At 41.4% G+C, this 16754-nt stretch overlaps 1 protein-coding gene and 1 pseudogene across 1 annotated transcript in view; one reads left to right on the forward strand and one right to left on the reverse strand.

Moving 5' to 3' along the window:
- The window catches only part of RAPGEF5 (Rap guanine nucleotide exchange factor 5), a 228835-nt gene that overhangs the window by 188645 nt on the left and 23436 nt on the right, over nucleotides 1-16754 (reverse strand). The window lies entirely within an intron of this gene.
- On the forward strand, nucleotides 7817-9068 carry LOC140599728 (dnaJ homolog subfamily A member 1 pseudogene; annotated as a pseudogene).

The raw sequence follows: 16754 nt of genomic DNA on the forward strand, positions 1-16754 counted from the left end.
TGCTTACATCTCAAGTCATGGGCCATAAAGAATTAATGTCCTTATTCTCGTTCAGTGCAAGCATCTGGTCAACATTCATTCCAGTAAGACAAGTGATTCCATTTGAACAGCTCTCAACCTAAATGGTACAACTTTAAGGAGTGCCATCAAAAGACTAGGATCTTTTCATACTTGGGATTTTATTCTCCGCATGATTTTGAATGTTTCTCCTTTCCTTTTCATTTTCTCTTTTACCAACTAAGACTCATATCACTATTCATATGCATGGCCGCTTCAGCTTCTGGGTAGATTTCCCTGCCCTCTGGTCACATCCCTGTAGGTCATCCTGCAGACCTCAACTGAACGAATGTCCCTCTGACTTACAGTGGGTCTCCTACTGCTAATGTGAATCAATCTGAGCCACCATGGTCTACCTCCATTCCTTGATCTCTGGTCATGCCCCTGCAGGTTATACTGCAAACCTCAACTGAACAAATGCCTCCTTGACCTACAGTGGGTCTCCTGCTGCTTATGTGAGTCAATCTGAGCCACCATGTCTGCCTTCAACGGGTTTCCAGTGTCCTCCTCGCATCTTCTTACAGGACAAGACCTACTCAGCAGAAGAGCCCATCACTCACACCCACCTCTGCTCATACCACTTTCTATGTTGTAGAGTCCTCCATCTTCCCTGATGCTTCCCTGAATCCCATCAAACTTCCAAGTACAGGTTTAGCATAGTCACCTCCTGGGTGAAGCTCCTCCCACCTGTCCCAGTCCACTGGGGTTTGTCCCCCTTAGCAGCTCTGTGTTTCTGTATTATTCACGGGGCAGCTCCTGAATGTTCTGCATTGTTGGCTGTTGTTCTATGTGTGCATTTGCCCCAATTAATCCAGAAGATCCTTGAGGGAGTGCTGGCAGTTTATACTGTTTTGCTTTCACAGCATCTAGTTCACAACCTAGTACAGAAATGTTTATTTTCTACTCATTTATTTATAGATATTTACATCTCTATCAATTTAGTAAGTATTTGCTGAATGATTTGAATGGTAGGAGCTAATTTTTCGTACTTAAAGATCCAGTAGGCAGCATCATCACCCACATATGCTTAAGCACAATAGAAAACTATTATCATTTCCCATTGTGATATGCAGAAAAGAACAGAGAAACTAACATTTACTGAGCTCCCAACCCATGTTTAAAATCTCTTTACACCTCTATCCCAAGGCTTGCTGTCTTTTGAGATTCCCATGATTTTTAGTCTGCTGCCTCCACTTCTCAAATTCATTGGCTAAGTTACAAAACACCCTGCCAGTCATGGCTTTCCAGCATCTGAACCCTCTACCAAACCTTAATCTAAGACACAATTCCCATTCTGCATCTTCCCCACTCCACATGGCTCCCCTATTACTTATCTTAATTAAACTGAAATAAACATACACACTCTATCCAAAAATGCCAACTGGTTTACTCTGCTAAAGATTTGCAAAGGCTTCAAAGAAAATGAAATTTATAAAGGTAGACAGGCCATTTTTAATTCCCCTGTATTAAAATAAAACATCCACCCACCCCTTCTGGTGTCGACTATACACATTCTCAATCAGCCCTCCTCAGGCCTTCTGTCGTCTGAGCCTATGTAATATATTCACTTATTGAAATACCAAACAATTTAAAATTTGCATATGTACTAGCTTTATCATTTGAGGATGAATCATCATAAGTGATTTTTCTCCCCCTAAATAGAATTTTCGGAGTCAATATGGCAGGCCAGAACTGATAGTGTTTGTTACTCATCTAATTGCCTGAATCAGCTCAGAAAAGCAACTACTTCACATGATTTAGTTAGAAGAAGAAGAAGAAGAAGAAGAAGAAGAAAAGAAGAAGAAGAAGAAGAAGGAGGAGGAGGAGGAGGAGGAGGAGGAGGAGGAGGAGGAGGAGAAAGCTTTTAGGTAGAAACAAGTTCTCAAGAACTAGGTAAGGGCACATTCACAAAAGAAAGCAAACCATTTCCTTTCTTTCAGCTGCCAACCTAAATCTGGCTGTCTCCACACTAGTATTACACTCACACAATTCTACTTCACAGAAACTTCCCCATGGATGGCTGGTTTCAAAAGATTGGTAAAGTGAGTAAATAAAGCCATGAGAGTCTTCTAGGCTGACTAGATAACAATGACAGATAAGCTACTAGCTCACAGGGAATCAATGAGAGCAACACAACAAGACCGGCCTTTTCCAGAACACAATACCTACATTTGTTGTCAGAAACTCCTGCAAAGCGCTCTCTTAACTGGTCCCAGGAGGGCTCTGTTCCATCAACGCTCTAGCATGGCAGCTCTCAAACTCAGCTGGGCTCTAGGAAGCCCCAGGGCTCCCTGCAGAACTCTGATAAGTTATGATGTATTAAACTTGAAATCACTACCCTAACTATTTGCTTTAGAGACCGCTTTTTGTTAGTTTGTCGGTATTGATGCAAAATACCAAGTGTCAAAAAGAACTTAGAATAGTCTATCCATGACCTCATTTTTAAGAGGTGCTGAGAAATTATGTTTTTATTAGAGGAATACAGTGGACCAACTTACGAGAATCCAAGAATCACCGCTCTAAATTCACCCCATGGGTTGCTCCCCAGCATTTACCTGAAAGAGTATCTATCACAAGAACACCCTTAAAAATGCACCTCTCTCTGTTTCCATATTTTTTCCTAAAATGTTATCAGCTGTTTTCATCCCATCTTTGAATCCCTTGGTTTTTTTCCTCCTCTGAGCATTCGAGGGCTTCATCTAATCCCTCTTGTAGCAACTAACTTCCATTCATTTCTCATTTACAAAGCACCTACTGAGTTTGATAAGTACTGTGGGAGCTTCCAGAACCATACTCAAGAGTGTGATACCATTCCTAATCTGGAAATCCATTTACCAGATCACATAGTATCTAAGGAACACTTTAAACCCACAAATTCTTTTTTTAATCCTGATGTCTTATCAATTCACTCTATAATTTTGGATGGCTAGTTCCAGTGATACAGAGTACCCTCTTTTGAATGGCTCTTGCCATAATATCTCATAACATAATGCCCAGGTGAAATGATTTTTTCCCCTTTATTTCCAATTTCCTAGAATTTCTTCAGCTAGATGTGATGATACTTTCATGAAAGACATATATATCTATATATCTATATATATAGAGATATATATATATAGAGAGAGAAGATTAGTAACAATACAAATGAAATTAGATTTTAATTTAAATTTATTTCTTTTCCTTTCCATTTTAGTGAACCATGGAAAATAATTCCCAAGTGATTCCAGGCAAATATTTTTCATATTTTAAACATGTGTTAGAAAATTGCAACCCGGGATCCCTGGGTGGCGCAGTGGTTTAGCACCTGCCTTTGGCCCAGGGCGCGATCCTGGAGACCTGGGATCGAATCCCACATCGGGCTCCCGGTGCATGGAGCCTGCTTCTCCCTCTGCCTATGTCTCTGCCTATGTCTCTGCCTCTCTCTCTCTCTCTCTGTGTGTGTGACTATCATAAATAAATAAAAATTAAAATAAAAAAAAGAAAGAAAATTGCAACCCTTTAATACCCACAAATGAACTTCCAAAAAAAATTACAGCATAACTCGAAAGAAAGGGTAATTGGTTAGCAATCATGTATTACCTTCATTTTTTTAACGTTCAGTGTCCACTAAAGTTAAACTATAATGGTCCAAGATGCTGGTCTGAACCAAGCACAGAATTCACTCTAGAATTAGTAAAAAGATCCCACTATACTATATGATAGACTTACAGCACTTTTTTTTTTAATCGGCCCTTAAATGACATGTCTTAATACTCAAATTGAATTAAAGTATACAAGTAGCCAAGGGAAGAGAGAATGAAAGGAAAAAGACCAAATCATTTTGACCCCTGCACACCTGCTCCATTTCAAAGAGGAACCAACAGAACTACCAAATTTATTGATATCTTGAGAATTCAGTTCCTGATATAACTTTCTGTCACCTGCAGCCATTACCCTTTCTTTATTCTGGGCCATCAAGAAGAAGATGAAGACATCTAAATGGAATAAGTACCTGCCTTTTCTTACAATCCTAGGAAACCAGAAAGTTTCTGAAGTTCCTGGAAAGCCTCTATGGGAAGAGATTACCACTGACTCAAACAACAAGGTCTATAACAAAGCAGGCTGTCCAGTAGAGTTCTAAGATTATGGGTCCTTTTTAAGCCCCAAGAAATGCTTCCAACCCAGTCAGAGCTTGGTCAAGGTAAAAGGGACCACACCCCAGCCAGGATGTGGGCTTGAGAATGCAGCATCACGCATTAGGCAGCATACAAGCTGGAGCCAACTGCTGAAAGGGAAGCATGGGGTGGGTGCTGTCACCCTCCCACAAGCTCCAGTCATGGTTCAAGCCAACCACCACGTCCTTGGGGCTCCAAGGGATGTGTTCCCACTGGTAGGTCACAACCACAAAGGCCATTTGCGGTAGCACCTTGTCCACATAGTCTTGCCACAACAACGTCAATGATGTTCTCAAAATTGTATTTTTCTACTGCCCAGTGAGGTGTTAAGAAAATGGAATGAAATGGAAATGGCAGAAATGTTTACTGAGCACCTCCTTTGTCTTTAGCACTTTCCCATAACAGTAACTGCATCCATCTAGTCACATTTTTACAGACAACAGGCCTGAGGGACAGAGAAATTAAGAAATTTCCTAAAATGGGGCCCCTGGGTGGTGTAGTCAGTTAAGCATCTGACTCCTGATTTCCGCTCAGGTTTTGATTTCACTGCGGTGAGATGAAGCCCCGCATCATGGAGCCTGCTTAAGATTCGTTCTCTCTCTTCCTCTGCCCTCCTTTCCCCCTTCTCACTCCCTCTTGAAAGAGAGAAAGAGAGAGAGAGAGAGAGAGAGAGAGAAAGCAAGCAATTTAAAGTCCCTGAACTGGAAAGTTAGAGAGCCAGGACTGAAACAATAGTGACCGGTTGCAAAGCCACCACTCTGCTGTAATAGACTGCATGCTATTAATTAATAATTGGGTTTCTACCACGTGCTACAGATTGTGCTAAGTATTTTATATGCAACATACCATTTAATCTGTGGAAAACTTTGAGGTAGGTACTATTATTAATTCTATTTGGCAGAAGAGAGAACTAGACTTGAAGAGGTTGAGAAATCTACCCATTTGCAGCCCAAGCCCATCTGTAGTTACCACTTCACAAGTGTCACTTATAACAACAGACTGTGATGATTTAAGATTCACATGACAAATGAGTGCTCCTCGCTGCATTAAGAAGTCACAAATAGCACTAGATCCAGTGATTCTCAGCCCTGGGTGTAAATTAGAGCCATCTGAGAAACTGAAGAGAAAAACCAAGCAGGAGCTCACGTCCCACCTCCAGACCACAGAATTAGAAGCTCTGGGAGTGAGGCCTGGGTGGTTTATGCCAAGCTCCCCAGGTGGTTCGAATGTGTAACCACTGTACAAATCGGTGGTTGGAACTGGCAATTTGAACCTCTCATCATCCACTTCAGCTAGGAGACTTGGAGCGCTCTTCATTGCCTCCTTCGCAGGCCCAGCTGAGTTCAGAACACAGAGTTATACAAGTCCTTTGACAGCGCTGGGATCTGTGGCTGAGCTTTTAAGTCTGGCTTGTGCAAAACAAAGGGCTAGTGTTTCTGGACATCCCACCTTGTACCTGTTTGTGTGATGTTTTATATCTACCCCATCCCAGACATAGCCCTAAGCTAAGGTACCTTCATGTGTGCAAAGAACATACCCTTTTAATGGCACCCACGGCATTCAACTTAATTTTTACTTCCCATTAGTAAAGGACTCTCTTCTAGTATAAACATGTTTGCCCCACTTAAAAGTCAAAGTAGAAAAATAAAGTGGGTTCTAGGGATACTTATAAATATTTCAAAATCTTGCCTGCCTAGGAAAATAAATCAGCAAGAACCAGCAGCTTCTGGGAAAATATACACAATAGGTACAACAAAAACAAACCCCAACATGTTATCAACTTGATTTGTATTCAGTTCTTAGGAAAACCTTTCTTCTTGCTGCATTTACAAGCAAGAGAATAGTTCTGCCTAACACAGTGGGCTTTTCTAATTAACACAATCACAGAAAAGCTTTGAATATTTAGGAATCCAGTCGCTGAAGATTTTAGAACAACAGTTAAATTAGCAAGCTTACTTATCTCCACTTGTCCCTGGATTCTCTGTTTATATTAACATCAACCTACCCAGTCATACCTGGACTCTAAGATGAACCCTTTCCACAGTAACCAACATGAAGATGCTCCCAGCGAGACAAGGTGAGCCGCAAAATAATGAAAGAATTGCATTATGACCCACAGGAAAAATATCCAGGAGCCCATATTGATAGAAATGGTTGAATAAACAATGTTGGGCCAAGTGGGCTGGAGGGAATGGGGACAGCTCTACCTTACAGAATCTCAAGTTCAAGAAGAGGAGGAAAACAAATTCACCATTAGGCAAATACTATGGTACTAAATGTTGCAGACAAAAGAGAAAGAAATCAGTGGGTGCCAGAATTAGCGGACACAGTGTGATATACAGGCTGTCTGTGCAGTGTCAAAGTCCTTCTCACAAGATATTGAGTATGGAGGGAAAAAAGAGTAACAGCATAGAATAGCAGACCTCACGCTAATTGATAAGTTATCACTAATCATGAGACATGCTGACATCATTTGCCCACTGAAAGATAGGAGGAGGAAGGCACTGCAATGGCATTTTTGTAAAACTGTGCACCTGAATTCAATAAAAAACTGGACAGGGATCCCTGGGTGGCGCAGCGGTTTGGCGCCTGCCTTTGGCCCAGGGCGCGATCCTGGAGACCCGGGATCGAATCCCACATCAGGCTCCCAGTGCATGGAGCCTGCTTCTCCCTCTGCCTGTGTCTCTGCCCCTCTCTCTCTCTCTCTGTGACTATCATAAATAAATAAAAATTTAAAAAAAAAAAAAAAAACTGGACAACTCCAAATTGAGGGGCTTTCCTCAATAGCCTGTAACTCTCCAAAAATTGTCCAAAGGTTCTCCCAGGTTGGAGAAGATGAAAGGAATTGCAACGAAAGGCCATGTGCAATTCTAGACTAGGAATAAGGACCTTGGGTGGCACAATGGGCAAACTCTGAATGAGGTCTACATTTGAGTTAACTGACTATGAACGCTGCTTTTGTCAAGTGTACTGTGGTTACATAAAATGTTAACATTTGGGGAAGCTGAATGAAGGTTAGAACTCTCTACCATTTGTGTTACTTCTGAGTCTGAAATTTTTGCAAAAGGAAAAGTTGGGGGGAAAAAAGTAATGGCCTCTTTCCTCCCCACAAATAAAGTTTCAAAAACACATTCATGCGCAGCCCGGGTGGCTCAGCAGTTTAGCACCACCTTCAGCCCAGGGCATGATCCTGGAGACCTGGGATCAAGTCCCACTTCGGGCTCCCTGCATGGGGCCTGCTTCTCTCTCTACCTGTGTCTCTGCCTCTCTCTCTCTCTCTCTCTCTCATGAATAAATAAAATCTTTTTAAAAAAAAAAACCACATTTAAACATTATTTCAAAATAAAGTATCTATTTCTTTGCTAAATGCTGTGTGGCCCTTACCATACCGTTATTATCTCAGGCTGCAAAACAGAATGATGCTTGCCGCCCTGCACACTTGGACCTCTAGCACAAATCAGATTTCTCTCTCTAAAACATCTTCTTGGAACTTTCCAGAACGCTCGGTGAGACGCAGAGGAGCGGAGGCTGTCTGAGCTGCGCCCAGCAACGCGCTCCTTCCCGCTCCCCCACTCTGGCTTTGGCCCTCTCACCAGCTGTAGAAAATGTTGAAAGAAACCACTTACTATGATGTTTTGGGGGTCAAACCCAATGCCACCCAGAAGGAATTGAAAAAGGCTTACAGGAAACTGGCCTTGAAGTACCACCCTGGTAAGAATCCAAACGAAGGAGAGAAGTTTAAAGAAGGCAATTAAAGGCAATTAAAGAAGGTGGAGCTGGTGGTGGTCTTGGCTCCCCAATGGACATCTTTGATATGTTTTTTGGAGGAGGAGGCAGGATGCAGAGAGAACGGAGAGGTAAAAATGTTGTACATCAGCTCTCAGTAACCTTAGAAGATTTATAATGGCACAACAAGAAAACTAGCTCTGCAAAAGAATGTGATTTGTGATAAATGTGAAGGCCGAGGTGGTAAGAAAGGAGCAGTCGAATGTTGTCCCAATTGCCGAGGTACTGGAATGCAAATAAGAATTCATCAGATAGGACCTGGAATGGTTCAGCAAATTCAATCTGTGTGCATGGAGTGCCAGGGCCATGGGGAACGGATCAGTCCTAAAGATAGATGTAAAAGCTGCAACGGAAGGAAGATAGTTTGAGAGAAGAAGATTCTAGAAGTGCATATTGACAAAGGCATGAAAGATGGCCAGAAGATAACATTCCATGGTGAGGGAGACCAAGAACCAGGACTGGAACCAGGAGATATTATCATTGTTTTAGATCAGAAGGTCCATGCTGTTTTTACTCAACGAGGAGGAGATCTTTTCATGTGTATGGATATACAGCTGGTTGAAGCCCTGTGTGGCTTTCAAAAGCCAATATCTACTCTTGACAACCGAACCATTGTCATCACCTCTCATCCAGGTCAGATTGTCAAGCATGGGGATATCAAGTGTGTGCTAAATGAAGGCATGCCAATTTATCGTAGACCATATGAGAAGGGTCACCTATTCATCAAACTTAAGGTAAACTTCCCCGAATGGCTTTCTGGGGCTTTCTCTCTCCTGATAAACTTCCTTTGCTGGAAAAACTCCTACCTGAGAGGAAGGAAGTAGAAGAGACTGATGAAATGGACTAGGTAGAACTGGTGGACTTTGATCCCAATCAGGAAAGACAGCGCCATTACAATGGGGAAGCATATGAGGATGATGAACATCATCCTAGGGGTGGTGATCAGTGTCAGACCTCTTAATGGGGGCGGTGAATAACACTGCTGCTGGCATTTTATATGCAGTAGTGGATGAGTGAAGGACTATAATCATAGCTCACTACTTGCTATTGTTTTTAATATTCAACTATAGTAGTGTTTTAAAAGTTAAATGAAGAATAAACTCAAATATAAATGCTCAAAAAAAAAAAAGAAAACATCTTCTTACATATCACCTTGTTTTTTATTTTTATTTTTTTCACCTTTTTAAAAAATAAAATAGCTATTTAAAAAACACAGTTTCCTCTCACTGAGTGCTCACAATGCGCCAAGCAGTCAATACCTTCAAGGATACCCTGCCACACTTCCGTCCTACAAACCCTCTGCTCTAGCCAGGCAGGTGGTCTTTTACTATGCAAATGATGCACAATCTCACCTCTGTGCCCAAGCCCTTGCCATGACCTCTGCTCCCCGCATTTCCCTACATTTCCATACCCTGCTCTTCCTTAGATCCATGCCAATGCTGCATGAAGTCTCCCCAAGTCCTGAGCCTCCCAGGACTAATCTCTGTCCCACACACTCTAACATTTGTCTTTATCTGCCACTAGGATAGAATGCCTTCTGCCTTCATTTGCATGCCTCTCTCCTCAACCAGCCTTCTAACCCCCCAGTATTTTTTTATCCCATCTCTAAATCAAGCCCCTTCCATAGTGCGTGCGTGGCAGGGTCTGACCATCCGGTGGGGACTTTTCCCCTTGTCACAGTACCTGATGTTCCAGACTCTTGGGCCAAGTGGTAAATGTCGTATTACCACCTCTGCCATACTACTACCACTACTATCACCACCACTCCCTTCCTTTCTCTTATTTCTCAATTCTGTTTTAAGTGGTCAAGAATGCAGCAAAAGTATATACAAAATGTATTTTTTTAAAGATTTTATTTATTTATTCATGAGACACACAGGCAAAGACATAGAGGGAAAAGCAGACTCCCCATGGGGAGCCCGATGCAGGACTCCATCCAGGACCCCAGGATCACACCCTAGGCCAAAAGCAGATGCTCAACCACTGAGCCACCCCAGCATCCTTACAGAGTGTATTTCTATACACTGAATTACTTCTGTGCTCATTTTAAAACTTAAAGACATACTTGAATACCAATTATTTCTTTGAAGTGAAAAACACTTCCATTAAGTCACTTTATTTGGTGTCTTCAAGAGGAAAAATGTTCACTTTTCTTCTAGTGGGTTACTGGCAACTCAGAAATGTGCAAAAGAAATACACCTTGGAGCAGCTATCTTTCTCGCCTTCCTTGGCTCTGGGAATTAGTCTTTTAAATGCTTCTTGTTAATTAGTATATAAATTTTTGAAAGCTACAAAGTGATAAAGGTGATAGTGTTGTCTTCTGGCAGAAGGAAGATTTGGAAAACTTGATCTAGTTTTTCTTTCTCAATTACTCACATAAAACATGCAAACCACCTCAGAAATACAGCACCAGAGAAGACATCCTGAGGTCACCTGGCCTACTCCACAGCCTTCATCTACACTGAGTCATGTGGGAATCTGGATCAGGAGTCCCTGAATTACAGCCCACAGGACAAACCCAGCTGCCACCTGCTTTTCATAAAGTTTTATTGGAACACAGCTGCGCCCATGTGTTTACATATGGTCTCTGGCTATTTTCCTGCCAAAAATCTTTACTATCCAGCACTTCACAAAAAAAGTTTACCAACCCTGGTCTATATTATCAAATTTTACAGAACAGGAGGTACTCTATAAAATCTCTAGTAGTACATTCCTGTGCTCAATTGGTTATTGATAAGAATTTTTTTCCTCTTGAACCATATTATCTCCCGCTGCCACTGAAGATTATTTGCTCCAAAAATGTTTAAGGCACATTTCCATCTTCGTTTACATGTCACATAAAAGCAAGAAATGGGAGCCAAAAATTGTTTTCAATTAAGAGTAAAACAAACAAAAAAGGAGCATTAGTTTTACGAACTCTTCCTTTTATTCCAACCTATACCATAATGTAGACAAGTCTGGACTACACAAAACTAGTGCCAAGGTCAAATATCCAAAGTACTAGTAAATGTAAGAACACTGTGTTTCAAATATCTGAATTTTGCACACAGCTGTCTCTCTGCTTGGAATGACTTCCTCTTCATACATTTAAACTTTCATTGAGTTTATGTTAAAATGTATTCATATGCTCAAAACTCCTGTTAAAACTTATGTACTTTTAAAGTACTTTAGATTCCAGATACTTATTAACATTTGGATTCCCCCTAATTCACTATAAGCATCTTAAAGGTAAGATCTATATTCTGTTCGTATATATAAATATCCACAGTACATCTAATATGATTCTTGCTCACAGTTAATTCTCACTGAATGCTTGCCAAAGAAAAACAAATCTAGCTCTTTTAATACCTTTCTCAAACCCTATACCCTTCTGGGAGCTCCTTCCTCCGTGATCTACACCTTCTCCTGGGAGGCAAGCCTTGTGTGGTGGTTACAAGCAGAACTCTGAATTTTTATGGCTTAGATTCAAAGCCCATCTGTATTAATGTGTCCTTGAACAAGTTATTTAACTTCTTTCTGCCTCTCATTCCACATCTTTAAATGGGAGAAATAAAATCTACTCATAAGGCTGTTGGAAGGATTAAATGACTTATAACAGTGGTTCCCAAACCTCATGCATCTGGAGGGCTTATAAAACCAGATTGCTCAGCCCCCAGCCCCATCCCCAGAAGTTTTGGGTTCAGCAAGTCTGAGGGATGCCAAAAATCTGCATTTCTAATAAACTAAAGGAGGTTAATGCTGATAGACTACACTTGGGAGAACCACTGACATAAAATATGTAGAGTTTAGGACAGTGCCTGCTGTATAATGAGTGTTAACTAGTGTTGTTGAGCAGCACTCAGCAAACTTTACTTTTACCATGTCCATGAATTTAGGTCTTGTGAGCTTCTCAAGGGACAGGACTGTATGTTTTTCATCCTCATCCCTAAGTCAGGACAGAGTGCCTATGATAAAGCAACACCAGTGGAGCACTGACAAAATTCCCTGCCTCTCACCCAAGGTTCCTCCTGGTTAAAAAAGAAAAAAGGATTTGTGCAAAAGAAAATTCTCCTACTGGCAACATTCCCAGGGGTTTCACATCAAGCATGACCCATGAGGGTTAGTTCCCATATCCTGTACTTAGAGTCGGCAAGAAGAAACTCAGAATCAGTGAGCTTTCACACAGCTCTTGGGACCAGGTCTGTTCTCAAACGGGTGCAGGGTTTCTTCCTTTCTTTCTGTTTTTCCTTAAGATTTTATTTATTTATTAGAGATATATCAAAAGCGCACAAGCGAGGGTGATTCGCTCCCCACTGAGCAGGGAACTCAACCTCAGGACCCTCAGATCATGACCTGACCCAAAGGCAGACACTTAACCGACTGAGTCACCTACATGCCCCAGGTGCAGAGTTTCTATGGGCTTCTGTCAATAACAACCTGTCACTACCACTGCTTAAGACTCTAGGTACAATCAGCCACCTGGGTGGCTCAGTCTGTTAAGCACCTTACTCTTCATTTCAGCTCACGTCATGATCTCAGGGTCATGAGATGGCGCCCAGCCCTGTGTGTGGAGTTGCTTAAGATTTTCTCTCCCCCTCTCCTGTCCCTCTACCCACCACCACCCTATTCTCTCTCTCTCTCTCTAAAACAAAAACAAAAACAAAACACCTGTAGGTATAGTCAATTCTTAAACAAACAAGAGTTTCAACTGGACACTGTGAAGTAGAAACCCTGTCATTCATTCGAAATGTATACCCTTCTGGTTATTAACTACTTACTTTCTTTAGCATTCCCAAATCTTTTAGTTGATAACTGATTTTAAAATTTGAAAGAATTAGTACTTACCTTAGCAGTCTACAATTTCACCCATGTAGCTTATAAAATTTCAGGACACTTGCAATGCTAGGGTTAGGACACAGATCCTCTGCAATTTTGCAAATAATCCTAATAGTAGTGTTGTGACCCCCTGTGCAGACTTTTGGTATCAGGGAAGGTCATTATTCTAGCTCTCTAAAGTCATTTAAAGCAGTTGGGAACTATTACTGCCTATGTGTGCAATTCCAGTTTGAAGAATCATTCTCTTGACGGTCATAGAATAGTGTCATCTCATCGGTCAACATCTTCCCATTTGCCACAAGGAGCAGGCCTGTGCCCTTCTCTTCAGACTCTGATTGCACAATCAAATATTAGCCTATTTGGCCTCCACTTACTTCACAAGCACTCAGCCAGCACTAGGTCTTACAAGCTTGTGAAACTTTATTCATCCTGGGTCACATGTCCTCCTTCCTCTCATGTCCTTGACTTTTTTTAAAACCTGAGGTCCACTGAAGGCTCACTTTATAGCCACACCAGCTTCTTTCACTTCCTTCTTCTTTTCTAACACCTTCTAACAATAATACTACAGAATCAGGACTCCATTCACATGTTGAGTGTATTTCCTTTTAGTGTTTCCAGCTATGATACCCTAACTATCACTTCTCTTAATTTGTTAAAATCCACTTCCACGAAGTGCAGTGTTCATGACAGGGGCCTGTCTTCCCAGGCCTGTCTAACGCAGAGCCCAGTCAGTACTGTGCTGCACTGTTGCTGCTGTGTTTCTTGTCCTGACTGTATGTACACACCTTCCAATCCTTGGACCCTGATTTAGATGTCCTGCTACTTCCATTGAATCACCTTCTTCTAGTCTCCCCACCAAATTATTTCTTCTAACCTGTCTAAACATCCTTTCCTTTTCTAGTAAATCATCAAAGAGAGTCCTTCAAACTTCCTCCCTCAACTTTCTACTCTGGTGCCAAGGCCCACTACAGTCCCGGCAAACTTAACCAGTGATCTTTCAGCCAGAACAAGAAAGACAGCCCCTACCCTGCTTTCTTGTCACCACGGCAGTGGTCAGGTGTTCTGAAATTCAAGGTGATCTTGAGTTCTCCAGTCTCCCCCTGGAAATTCCCCTTCCACCATAGCAGACATCGGCAACTGTCAATCAGTTCTCCCTATTCGTTACGGGACTCCCAAGAGAGACTTCTGGAATGCTATTACAACCACCTGACAGGTATTATCTTCCTCGGGTCTCATCTCAGCTAATCTCAGATGCTACTAATGAACAGTTATCCTCCTTCTTCCACCAAGGGTGGTCTGGGGGGCAGCAGTGACACTGGCATACCTGAGCACATCTGGAGACTAGAGATCCTCAGGTTGGTTCCACCCCACACAGACACAGCCAGATGAGGCTTACCAAGATCCCCAGGTGAATCCTACCACAGTAAAGATCGAATAGCATTCACCTACCTTGATACAAAATCCTGCTTCTGCTACACGTTTCTAAATCATAAAAAGCCCTTCAAGGTATCAACAGAGGTCCTCCTAAAAAAGGATTCTATGGGCAAAATGAGTTTTGAAGAGATGTTGCTCATTCTATTCCCCCTCCTTAAAGATAAAAATGCACCTAAGCATTCCCAAACATATCTGACCAAGGAATTTAAAAAATTTATTTTTATAAACATGTTACCATCTCAAAGCACATTTCTGGTGTAAACAGAATGTGGTTAATCAAAGAGCCTGCCTCAGAGAATAAGCACCTCCATTTGACAATTACAAAGCACAGCACTTACTCCTCTGCCTTGTATACCAATGACTTCTAAGTACATATATTAATCAAGTTAAATAGATGTTGCCACCTACCTACAAGGTTGGGGAGGTCAAGCAGAGACCAGTCTTAGCCTTAAATGCAGGGCATTATTCAGCCTAGATGAACAAGAAGGCAAAGAGGCCAAACACCGGAGCTACCAAATCCCCCACTTAAACCAGCCTGTGATTCCCCCCAAAATTTCTGGACATACATTGCTTCTTCTCTTTACTGATTTCACCAGTTAAGGGCAAAAAGTCACATCAGATTCCAAGTTACCTGTCTTCTGCTCTAAACGATCCAAAAGCAACTTCATGTTTTTTGTGTTCTCCCCTCCTCTTTCAATGTAATTACTGTAAGAGATACTTCATGAGGGGTTCCATTTTTAGGATTTCCTTAATTTTTAATCAAACTTCTTCGTAGACTTACAACAGTACTCTTTCTGGTTTCCATCTGTATGAAACTGGGTAACAAGGTTATTATCTTCGCTAATTTTATTTAACTCAGCTAGACTCAATCACAACCCTAATTTTTTAAGAGGGCCCTTTCGAAGTACGCTTACACTGATAATCTGTTCGAGATGAAAGATTGGAGCTAGTCATGTGCCCTACATTCCAAAAGTAGGTGACTGAGGAATTAACCAACGCTACGTGTATGAATGATAGAGACCTTTGTCAGAAGGGTTTTACAATCCCTGCTTCTCTAAGAACACCATGCCCCTCTCTATTGCCCGTGTTCCTCCTCTGCCCACATGCCTTCCCTCTCTTCATACTCCAGGTACATGATGAAATAGTATGCAGCCATTACAAACATTTCAGTGAAGACTAAAAAAAAAAAAAGAAAGAAAAACTGAATAAACAATAAAGGTCAAATAAACTTAAAAACCAAATAGAGGGGTGCCTGGCTAGCTCGGCTGGTGGAGCATGCGACTTTTGATCTTAGGGTTGTGAGTTTGAGCCCCACGTCAAGTATAGAGATTACTTAAAATCTTTAAAAAAAAAAAAAAAAGAAAAGAAAGGAACATGCCAATGTATATCCAATAGTAATGTTATAGATTACTATTAGTAACAGTCACGGTAGAATTTTGTTTCTAACTTTCCAAACTTCCCATTTCTCTATATTAAATATATTACTTTTATAACCAGGAAAAAAGGTGCCTGTAAAAGATAAAACATCCACTTACACCGTTATCTTCCACCTTCAACCCTATAAAGGGAAGACCAGGTTACACAGATGAAGATGGTGACTATAAATGATTAAGAACATAACTACAGTCAGAAAGAAATCCAAACTTAAGTTAGCTCTAATAGGAATACACTCCTGGGTTCGAGGAGAGTGAGAAACCTCTAGGTGAAGAGCCAAGAAGACAGGATGGGGTTGATTCTGCGAGGAAGGATGTTTTTAGTCATTTCCCCCTTCTGCTTAAAGAGTCCACCATCACTGCCTGCCATAAAACGACACGAGCATGGGGAAGGCACGTGGAGGCTCAACAGATGGAGCCCTCCATGACAGGGGACAGTGAGAGGCCACAGCAGGATCATCTCCATCAACACAGCAAGATGAGATGGGGCAGCCCTTCCGTTTCTAAGTGTGCCCGGTGGGTAAAGGGTATAAACTTCTTCTGCCCAAAGTTCCTACTATAATAACAACAGTCCTACTATAATAACTTCAGTCTTTAATTCCAATACAATTTACTACGTTCTATAGAAGGACACAAATTAAAGACCAAATGTGAACACATATCAGAGACTTGACTTGAATGACCAAACATGGCTCTACACGCACTAGTGAGGATAAACAACGCTCAGCAGCGATTGACAAGAATAGGAAAGAAAGAAGAAAGGCTGAAGGCAGACACAAAACAGTGATGTTTTGTGGCCAATTTGCTCAAGTTTTTAGAGTCACTTTCTCTTGCTATTAACCTCTGAATACTCAGAACAACATCTAAAGAAAAATAAGTCAGGAAGTAAATACCCAAAGTCATATATCAATAATATCTGAGTTCCCAGCATTTGAATTTGTCTGTACACAGCCTGGTTGGATACCAGCTTCCAAGGGAAGAATGTGAGATGCACAATGGATTATGATATGATAACTACATTTAATACGTGATATATGAAGCCACATGGCCAATGTAGTTTCTAGTAAAAGCTAAA

The sequence above is a fragment of the Vulpes vulpes genome, chromosome 7 (assembly GCF_048418805.1).
Source record: "Vulpes vulpes isolate BD-2025 chromosome 7, VulVul3, whole genome shotgun sequence".
Taxonomy (NCBI): Eukaryota; Metazoa; Chordata; class Mammalia; order Carnivora; family Canidae; genus Vulpes; species Vulpes vulpes.